This window comes from Panthera tigris, chromosome E1 (assembly GCF_018350195.1).
Source record: "Panthera tigris isolate Pti1 chromosome E1, P.tigris_Pti1_mat1.1, whole genome shotgun sequence".
NCBI classification, from domain to species: domain Eukaryota; kingdom Metazoa; phylum Chordata; class Mammalia; order Carnivora; family Felidae; genus Panthera; species Panthera tigris.
The window spans coordinates 29,387,498-29,397,416 of record NC_056673.1 but is presented as its reverse complement, the minus strand read 5'-3'; the positions used below and the strand labels follow the sequence as shown (position 1 = coordinate 29,397,416).

General features: G+C 48.6%; 1 long non-coding RNA gene across 1 annotated transcript; it reads right to left on the bottom strand.

Annotated features, from left to right (window-relative positions):
* Nucleotides 1–5,528: 5,528 nt before the first annotated feature.
* On the bottom strand, nucleotides 5,529–9,850 carry LOC122233508. The gene is made up of 3 exons (XR_006211063.1): nucleotides 9,641–9,850; nucleotides 6,710–6,781; nucleotides 5,529–5,567 (listed from the first exon to the last, which is right to left on the bottom strand). It is a non-coding gene; the product is annotated as an uncharacterized LOC122233508 (long non-coding RNA).
* Nucleotides 9,851–9,919: the final 69 nt, after the last annotated feature.

Here is a 9,919-nt window from a genome sequence, read left to right as displayed (position 1 = left end):
CTGCCCGCCTCCTGGCTCTAGCCTGCCACATCATGACTTGGTCGAGTGCAGGTTTCAGGGTTTTGAAGAGCAGGCACTCCTTGTGCCTGGCCAGCTGGTGCCTTCTAGCCCATTCTCCCCAGGCCACTCCTTCCTAATCTTCTCTGTGAGTCTAGAAGAGAGGACCTCTCTGTAGCTTGGTCTGTTGTGCTGTTGTGAGGAAGTCAACAGTTTAGCGTATGAGTTAATACCTTCTGCTTGCCATTCTGTTTTCCTCTGCTCTGGGGAGGCAGGGTGCCTCTGAGCCCCTTGTCCCACTGAAATCATGTCCTGCTACTGGAGTTGCCGATCTGAGTGGGATGTATTTTAATCTTTAACTTTGCTTTCTGAAGCAAGTTCTTTTCTCCACAGCCCTTTCTGGTGTAATGCCTCATGCAGGTTTCACCTTTATGATCATTTAACATTAAGTACCCATTGTATGTGGCACTCCACAGAGCCGACCTGCTGGCTCCAATACTGATTTCAAACTTGGGCTGTGGAAAACATGATCAATGACAATATTTTGAGTAGTGACAGAATCTGGCTGGAGAGGTAACTAGTGGGGATGTGGGAACTAAAATTGAGAGGATGCCTTTTCCTTGACAGTTACTGTCTGTGCTGGTAGAGTTACAGGAAAACACTTCCCTAATCCTTTAATCCTCACACCTCTGAGTACAATTGAGGAGGGTGAAGCTGGAGGTCAGTCGGGATTGTTTCAATGGCTAATCAAAATACAAATTGAGGGGTAGAGAAACTGACAAGTGTGGGTTTGCACTTAAATTAGGTTCTCTGGAGGACTTTTGTGAGAAGAACCAAGGAATAGTCAAATCCGTGGGCTTTTCTCCTAATCTTTCTGTTGCTTTCTAAGCAGATTGTTGCAGTGTGAAGGAGTGTGTGTTATCATGTAGCATTTTGAAGACTGGCTTTCAGTGATAAGTAGCTTTCAAGGAGTTCTTTTCCTTAACTTTCTTTTCCTCCTACTAAATGGTTCTGTCCGAGTCCTGGCCATTTGGCTATTTCTACAGCTTGGTTTGGTAGTTTGCACAAGTTGATAGTAAACATTCTGTACCCATCTGGTAATACTGGCTGGCTGCCTTCACTTAGCTGGGACTTACTGAAGCCCGTGCATTTAGGAACAGAGCAGAGCCCCAGGTGAGTTCTGGAAGTAAAAATGTCTAGTGCTGAGGGCTCACAAGGCTTGTTTCACCACTGGTTTTAGCTGACAAGAGCCCTGGATTGGGGGGTGAGGACTGGGTGCAGCTTTCAGGGCTGAAACCCAGCAGTGGTTCTAGACCTTTCTGGGGTCTCTGTTTCTTCCGCTGGTAAAAGGAGGGTTGGTCAACATCAATAAGAGGTGTTCAGATTCTGCTCCTGGGAGCCCTGGAGTTAGTCTAGAGTGCCTCTGGGCTGCTGCAAGGTGGAGGTGTCTGCAGGATTGTGTATGGGGAGGGCTGTGTTTGGGGTAGGATGCATGGCTCCATGGATAGTATGAGTCAAAGACTAAAAAAAATGCCACAGTCCATTGTTTAAGTGCATGTCGAGTACTTTTTAGATCTAAGGTGCTACTGTGCTAAATATTTTTTTAAAGTTTTTGTTTATTAAGTAATTGCTGCACCCTGCTTGAATTCACGACCCCAACATCTGGAGTCACTGGCATCTGAGCCAGCCAGGTGCCCCTTATTTTTTATTATATCTCTATTCTTATCTCCTAAACTTATCCTTAGGAGAGAGGGTCTAGAGCTGCCTTGTTCTGTGCAGCAGCTACTAGTCATGTGTGCCTGGCTCAATGTAAACTTTTAAGCATTAAATAAAATTTAAAAATCTAAATTATTAAAAATGTGATGTTAGTCTCATTTCAAGTCCTCAGTAGCCTCATGTGGCCAATACTGGACAATAGTGTAGGTCTAGAACATTTTCACCATCACAGAAGTTTCTGTTGGACAGCACTGGTCTTAGTGCTTAATTGCCTCACCTTATAAAGCATCATGTGTTTGGGCTTAGTCCTCTGTAGTCCACAAATCCAACAGCTTTGGTGACAAATTATTTGTCAGTTCTCTCCACGGCATGTTACAAAGCAAGTCCTGGGGGCGCCTGGGTGGCTCAGTCGGTTAAGTGTCCGACTTCGGCTCAGGTCATGATCTCATAGTCCATGAGTTCGAGCCCTATGTCTGGCTCTGTGCTGACAGCTCGGAGCCTGGAGCCTGCTTCAGATTCTGTGTCTCCCTTTCTCTCTCTCCCTCTCCAGCTCATGCTGTGTCTCCGTCTGTCTGTCTGTCTCTCGAAAATGAATAAAAAAGAAGCAAGTCTTGTCTGCCAGTTTGGAGGGCAGTGATCAATTATGAAACAGCTCTAGAGAGGAGCTTAGGAGTCTGGGGATGGAAGCATGAAGCAGGAGGGGCAGAAAGCCCTTTTGATTTGAGAACTTGTTTATATTATTATCATGAAGGTCCCTGCTGGTTGTCTAAGGCCTGTGCTCACTGTCCTTGTTCTTCAGATGTCAGCAGATTTGCTACTTAGTCCTTCACCCACCTGATGACCTGAGGATTCTGCTGTGTGACCAGTGCTGAACCAGATTTGCAGGCACAAACAAACATCCTTTTCATTCTGCCCCTCCAATCTGTCTGGGGGTTAGGAGACCTGTTTTTACAGAGGGCATTGGGGAGAGTTGGGACACTGGGGGGGTGTTCTGAAGTGTTGGCCTGGGGCTAGCTCTGGGGATTCAGTTTTATTTCCAGATACCCTCTCATCTAATTCTGGGCATGCTTAGTTTGAACCCTGCTAGACTGACCTTTGGCATATGATGTGAGAGCTCTCTTTTCTTGGAGCCAGCCAGAAAGCATAGGGTGCATAACAGGTACTTACTGAGCCCCTACTGTATACCTGGCATCTTAGGAGGGTTTTTTTCAAACTATAGTTGGCCCTTGAACAACATGGGGATTAGGGGGACCAATGGGCAGTGAAAAAATCCATGTATGGGTGGCCTGGGTGGCTCAGTCAGTTAAGTGTCCGACTTTGGTTCAGGTCATGATCTCCCGGCTGGTGAGTTCGAGCCCCATGTCAGGCTCTGTGCTGACAGCTCAGAGCCTGGAACCTGCTTCAGATTCTGTGTCTCCTTCTCTCTCTGACCCTCCCCTGCTCACGCTCTCTCTCTTATAAAAATAAATAAACATTAAAAATTTTTTTAAAAAACTCCATGTATAATTTCTGGCTCCCCAGAAATGGAACTACTAAGAACCTACTGTGTACTGGAACCCTTATGGGAACATAGGTAGTCAGTGAACACATATTTTGTAATATGTATTGTATACTGTATTTTTACAATAAAGTAAGCCAGAAAAGAGCAAATGTTATTAAGAAAATAATAAGAGAGAAAACACAGGGCCGTACTATATCCACAAATCTGCATACAAGTGGATGCATGCTGTTTAAAGCTGTGTTGTTCAAGATCAGGTGTATTCCCTTCTTATTTTATCTCAACCCTATGAGGTTAAGTACTTCTAGTTTGTGTGGGAGGAAACTGAGAAAGCTAAGAAAGAAAGAAAGGAGGCCCTGAGAAAGCTAAGCTGATCCCTGGACCCAGGCTGGTTTGGACTCAGATCAGGGTTCTCTCTCCAGCTCCATGCTTAGAGGCCATTTCTTATTTACTGCCCTGTGATACCCTTCCATCCTCATCCGGAAAATGAAGCTGAGTTTTTAGGAGATTAAAATACTTCATCTCACAAATGGAGTCAGGCTGTTCGGTGTTTTGAGTCCTGTCTGCCTCATTACAGCCCTATGAGGGAGGTATTTGTAATCCATTTCACAGGATATTTTCGTTTTACGGGAAACAAGTTCAGGATCCTACTTTGTCTTTCCAAAATCATGTTTTAGCTCCGAATTATGCAACCGTCCAGTGCCTTAGAGCTGCACGAATAATGACTAAGACAGCCTCGTAGGATAGGCTGCTGTGCCTGAGGGCCTGGAAAGCTGCTCTGAAGGCCACGGTGTAGCTCAGTCACCTGCTTGAAAAGACAACCTTGAAGTCACTCATTCCTTGGCTAATAATAATGTGGCCTGTCAGACCTCACATGGAGGTCATGAGACCCATTCCCTGGCCCTCAACAGGCTGTCGCCTGGGTGTAGCCTGGTCTGTCTCTGTTGGAGGAGGCCACATATCTGCTGGAGCCCAGTCCTCAGCATGCCCACCCCTTTTCCTCCAGCCTCGGCCTGGGACAGTGGATCTGAAGGCCAGTTCAGTCTTCCACGGACCTCCTTCTCATCCCTTCCTCATGTCCCTCCCAAGGGGAAGGAGGTGGAGTGACTTTTGCCACACCCTGATGTGCCTTGGGCTCCGGTGAGAAAAGGCTGTGCTGAGAATAACCTCTTTGCTTTGTCCTTTGACTTTGGTGAGGCCCACCCAGCCAAGCTTGTGCTGTCATGCTATTTTTAGCAGGTGGCATCCTTTGGGAGGGCCAAGTGCATGTGGCTTTGGCTTCAGCAAACAGGCAGGTCCTGTTGCGGACGCTGCTGCTGTCTCCCAGTCAGGGGAGGAAGGAGAATAAAGTCACGGTAGAAACTGTCATGGGTGTGCTTGGGGCAGTGGCTGCCTAAGGGGTCTCTGGGCTGCCTTTTCTGTTCTGGATCTGTGGCCGATCCTGGGCCAGGCGGGCCTATGACACAGACAGCTCGGGAGCCAAAGAACTCCCTAGTTTTAGGACCCCTTGTTGCCCCAGTGGCCAATATCTCTGGAAATGACATTATGCCATTTTCATGGGAAGTCACCGGACCCAAGAACAGACCTCCACGCAGACACTAAAACTTTGTAAAACTGTGGCTCTGCTGCAGCCTGATTACTGGTATCCTCTGGCTTAAAAACCAAACCAAAACAAAACATGAGAGGCAGCAGAGCTATGGCCCTCACTAGGAACTCTCACTGGGGAGCCACTGACATCGAAGAGATAGGAAAGAGTTTGATGAAGTTCTGCTCCCCACCACCATCCTGTCTTTCTCCCTATTTTTCTGTTTCTCTTTTCCTCTAACTTGGAGCTGCCAACTCCAGCCCATCTATCTTTTTCTGATTAAGAAAGCTTCGAGCCGTATAAGGCCCTCTGTTGCCTATGGTTTATGTTGGCTGGAGACCGAGGTTGTTTTTGCAGAGTCTGATTCACAGAAGTGGCAAGGGTGTGCGCACGCATCCATTCCCATCCGCTCCCCAGGGGCCGGACTGACTTCTTGGAACAGATTCATCTGAGGGGGGCGGGGGGGGGGGGAGAGTCAGGGCCTAGCAGTGGCTCTCAGGCTAATGAGTGGTGTGACCTCAGGGTTTCCTGGCAAATGCGTTAGTCGAGAACTCCAAGTAGAAAGCGGGCCCCTGTTGGACTCACGCGGTGTATACCTGCTGTGCTACGAGCCACAGAGGCACCCTGTTTCCGAAACGATTCTAGGATTCGCTTCTATTGAGAAACTACAGGGGCACCTGGATGGCTCAGTTGGAAGAGAGTGCGACTCTGGATCTTGAGGTTGTGAGTTTGAGTCCCATGTCGGGTGTAGAGAGTATTCAGTAAGTAAACCTTTAAAAATAAAATTCAAAACTGCATCAGTCAAAAAGAAAAAAAAGAAAGAAAGAAATTACTGCCCCTTGGCTCCTTGGGCAAGCCGGTTCCCCTCTCTGCAGAAAGTTCAGCGAGCCTGTTCCCTCCAGGTTTGTGACCTTCGGCACGGCTTCTGCTCAGCGATGGCAGAGAGCGATTTCTCTGGCAGCAGCCCTCCAACCTCATCTTTACCTCCCCTTCTTGCCGTCGCTCGAGTCAGCCAAGTTTGTTCCTGCCTTAGTACTCTGGCACGTGTTCTCCCTGCCTGGAACTTTCTCCCCCTCTCCCTTTTGTCCTCCCAGATCTCAGCACGGCTGCCCCTCACTGTTCCAGCACCCCTGCCATCTCTTTGGAGAGGCATGCCCTGACCGTTCTTGTAGAGATCCCTCTCTTTCGGGCACATTTCACCCAGCCTTTCTCAACCTGGGTCCCTTATCTAAACTATAGAACGCAGAACATGACTTTCTTAACTGTGTCCCAGCTAGTCCCCTTCCAGATGCATAGGAGTAAAGTTAATTCATTACATACAGGGGTGCTTGGGGTTCCCTTCTCCGAACGCCCTTGGGAGAGGCCGCGCAGTTTTATCCCATTGGGTGGCTGCATCTTTGCGGTGTCTTATCTGAAATGTGACTCCTTACCTCTCCTTCCACCACTGCTGCCACCACCTCCCCCACACCCCTCTCCTGTGGAACCTGGCTCATGGGGGGAATTAAAGTCTGTTTTTAAATGGCTAGCCCTGGGGCACCTGGGTGGCTCCATTGGTTAAGCATCAGACTCTTGATTTCAGCTCAGGTCATGATCTCAGGGTTGGTGAGATCAAGACTTGTGTTGGGCTCTGCGCTGACAGCACAAGCCTGCTTGTGATTCACTCTCTCCCTGCCCCTCTGCTTGTGCATTCCCTCCTCCCTCCCTCCCTCGCTCCCTCCCTTCCTCCCTCCCTTCCTCCCTCCCTCCCTCCCTCCCTCCCTCTCTCTCTCTCTCCCTCTCTCCCTCCCTCCCTCCCTCCTTCCCTCCCTCTCAAAAATGAATGAATGCATAGCCCCGAGGGGTGCTGCTACCTGATGCTGGCTAGACCTCAGTTGGGTGGGGGAACCAGATACCTTGGTTCGGAAGAGTCTTACCATCAGTAGGCCCCTGCTCTTTGTGCTTACTGCTGTTATGTCATCAGGGTGGTGGGGGTCTCTGAAGCGGAACTGGCATCAATTATGGGAAAATCAAAGCATTACAAGTTTGTACATAGATGAGTTGACACTACGCATTTGTTCTGCTTCACAAGAATCCTAAAACCCCAGGGGCGCCTGGGTGGCTCAGTCGGTTAAGCCTCCGACTTCGGCTCAGGTCATGATCTCGTGGTCCGTGAGTTCGAGCCCCGCATCGGGCTCTGTGCTGACAGCTCAGAGCCTGGAGCCTGTTTCAGATTCTGTGTCTCCCTCTCTCTGACCCTCCCCTGTTCATGCTGTGTCTCTCTCTGTCTCAAAAATAAATAAAACGTTTAAAAAAAATTTTTTTTTAAAAAGAATCCTAAAGCCCTGTGGTAATAGAGCATTCCTTGCTATCTAACAGCTAATAATGTATTTTTTGTTTGTTTTATCAAAGCATTACTTATAGAAAGATTTGACTTTTAACTATACGCAGGGTTTGAAAGAACAGCCCTTTGCCCTGAGTGCTTCCTGACCTGCCCTCTTGTCTAGAGACAGCTGACCTCGATTCTTCTAGGTGTCTTTCCTGCCATTTACACCTGTATTTCTAAATAGTGTGCTTTTCCGGGGCGCCTGGGTGGCGCAGTCGGTTAAGCGTCCGACTTCAGCCAGGTCACGATCTCACGGTCTGAGAGTTCGAGCCCCGCGTCGGGCTCTGGGCTGATGGCTCGGAGCCTGGAGCCTGTTTCCAATTCTGTGTCTCCCTCTCTCTCTCTGCCCCTCCCCCGTTCATGCTCTGTCTCTCTCTGTCCCAAAAATAAATAAAAAACGTTGAAAAAAAAATTTAAATAGTGTGCTTTTCCTTTCTTTCCTTCCTTCCTTTTTAAAAATATTATTTGACTTGTTTTTCTACTCTGGAAGGCAAGGACTTGGCTCATTCCTGCACTTTTCTTTCTCCTCTTCTTGGTACAGAGGTAGCACAACTTCTAGTCAAGTGTCTATTAAGAGTGCACGTTGTGATATAAATATTGCTTACGGCTGCCCAGTTCTTGGTGTTCCATATTTCCTTTCTTGTGTCCTCCCCGCCCCTCATTAATTTCCCATGTTTCTTGAGCCTCATTTTTTGTGTCTCCCCAGTTCTCCGACTCCCCTGGGCCTTGGCCCTTGCTGTCGGAGCGCCTCTTTGTGCTTCAGCATGCCAGGTTCTCCGCTTGTGTTGCTCCCGGGAAGCACCTCTGTGCCCGGCTCTGCTTCCCCTTCATCCTGGGAATCCATTCTTTCCTTTGGTTGTGTTGCTTTGTGGGTGGGTGCCCCCTCCTTTCTTGATTTACTCCCTTGTCTTCCAGTAGCTTGCTGAGGAAGAGTGGGGGAAGGTGGGCAGGCAGCAAGAAGGAAGCTGATTCATGCACACGTCCCTTTGAAGGCATGGATGTGGGGTGTGGCTGAAGATGGGACAGTTGGTAGAAAGTCAGCAGAGACAACGAGGCGCCCAGACCCCTTCCACCATGCCAGCAGAAGCTCTGGCTTCACGTTGTGGAATAGTTTAAGCGAGAGGGGATCTGGATTTGAGCATCACATAATGATGAAAATGGTATTGAATGAAAGTTTGCACATTGAATGGGGCAAGCCAGGCCCCCTTGGCTCTCACAGTGCTGGCATTCAGGCTCCTAACCTCTCCTCTCCCACCCCAGGACATGAGAACATTCCAATCTGTGGAAACTGGCAGCCTAATTCCTGTTTGCTGTCCAACCAGGATACTTGCTTGACCCTTGGACCAAGGTCGTCAGTTGGTCAGTGGCAGAGGGTAGCAGCAACAGACCCATTGAAGAAGAAGGTTATTGGTTTTTTTTTCTTTCCTCAAAAGAAACTGTGAAAGACTTGAAAATGCCTCAAAAGTGCGTTTGTCTGATTCATTTCTGTATCCCACTATGGTGTGTACCCTGTAGCTGCCCATAAATACTTGTTGAATAGAAGTGACTTTAGGCCTTTATATGATTTCTGAGTTGGTCATATTCTACTGTCTGCTGTTTGGAAAATCCTTGTCTTTCCATTGCTCTGCCTACCTGAGGTGGTGGTGTGAAGGACTTTTTCTTTTTAAAAAAATTTTTTTTAACATTTATTCATTTTTGAGAGTGAGAGAGACAGAGCACGAGCAGGGGAGGGCAGAGAGAGAGAGAGGGAGACACTGAATCCGAAGCACGCCCCAGGCTCCCAGCTGTCAGTGCAGAGCCCGACACGGGGCTTGAACTCACCGTGAGATCGTGACCTGAGCCGAAGTCGGACACTCAACTGACTGAGCCTTCTAGGTACCCCTTTTCTGATTCCTTTTGAAGGAATCTTTATTAGCTTTTTTGAGTAAGCTTGTTGTCGGAGCACAACTTCATACCTTTTGGGCAGTCTCGGGTAGTGTTCTGTGGTCATGGGTGGGAATTCTGCGTACCTGGGAACACTTCCCTGCACCTGTTTTATCACTGTCCTCAGAAATGTCAGAATTTACTGGTAAAGCGTGCTGGTTGCCAAGAGCTGGGGAGGAGGGGCAGGATGGAGGTAGCATAGTCGTTATTAAGGTTTTTGAAAACCACATTCTTGCCTCCCAGATGAAGCAATGTGAAGACCTTTGTAGAAAATACTGACTTTTCCCCTCCCCTTTTTCAGTTGAAGCCTAATGAGACTGGACCTGTCAGGAGTGTTTGGTCAGCAGAGGGAGGGAGACTGGGCATTTCACTTTTGTGTGGAGTTCTCTCTCTCTCACTCTCTCGCTCTCTCCCCTCCCTCCCCCCCCCCTTTTTTTTTCTTTTTTCCACCAAGTTTTCCAAATTGAGAGTTCCTTTAATTTGTAACTGAACTGGAGGAGGACCAGCTCTTAATCGGAGATCATGTCCGGAGATAGGATTTTTCACTTCTGGCTCTTACCTGGAGCTGGTGGGACTTGGCTCTGGGTCTCCACAACTGGAGACCCAGCTGGAGAAGGCTTCACTGAGCAGGTACTCCCACCCAGACGGTACTGGGTTAAGGTCAAGCCTCCAGTCTCCTGGAGAGCAGCTGGGGAAGTGTCCTGTGACTTTTTTGGCCAATTGGTCTGTCTAGAACAGGGAGTAGGGCTGGTCTGGCCACAGTGGCCCACCTGGCTGCTCTGTGGGGCCATCACAATGAAGGGTGTGGGGGACAGTATGGGGCAGGACCTCATAGCCC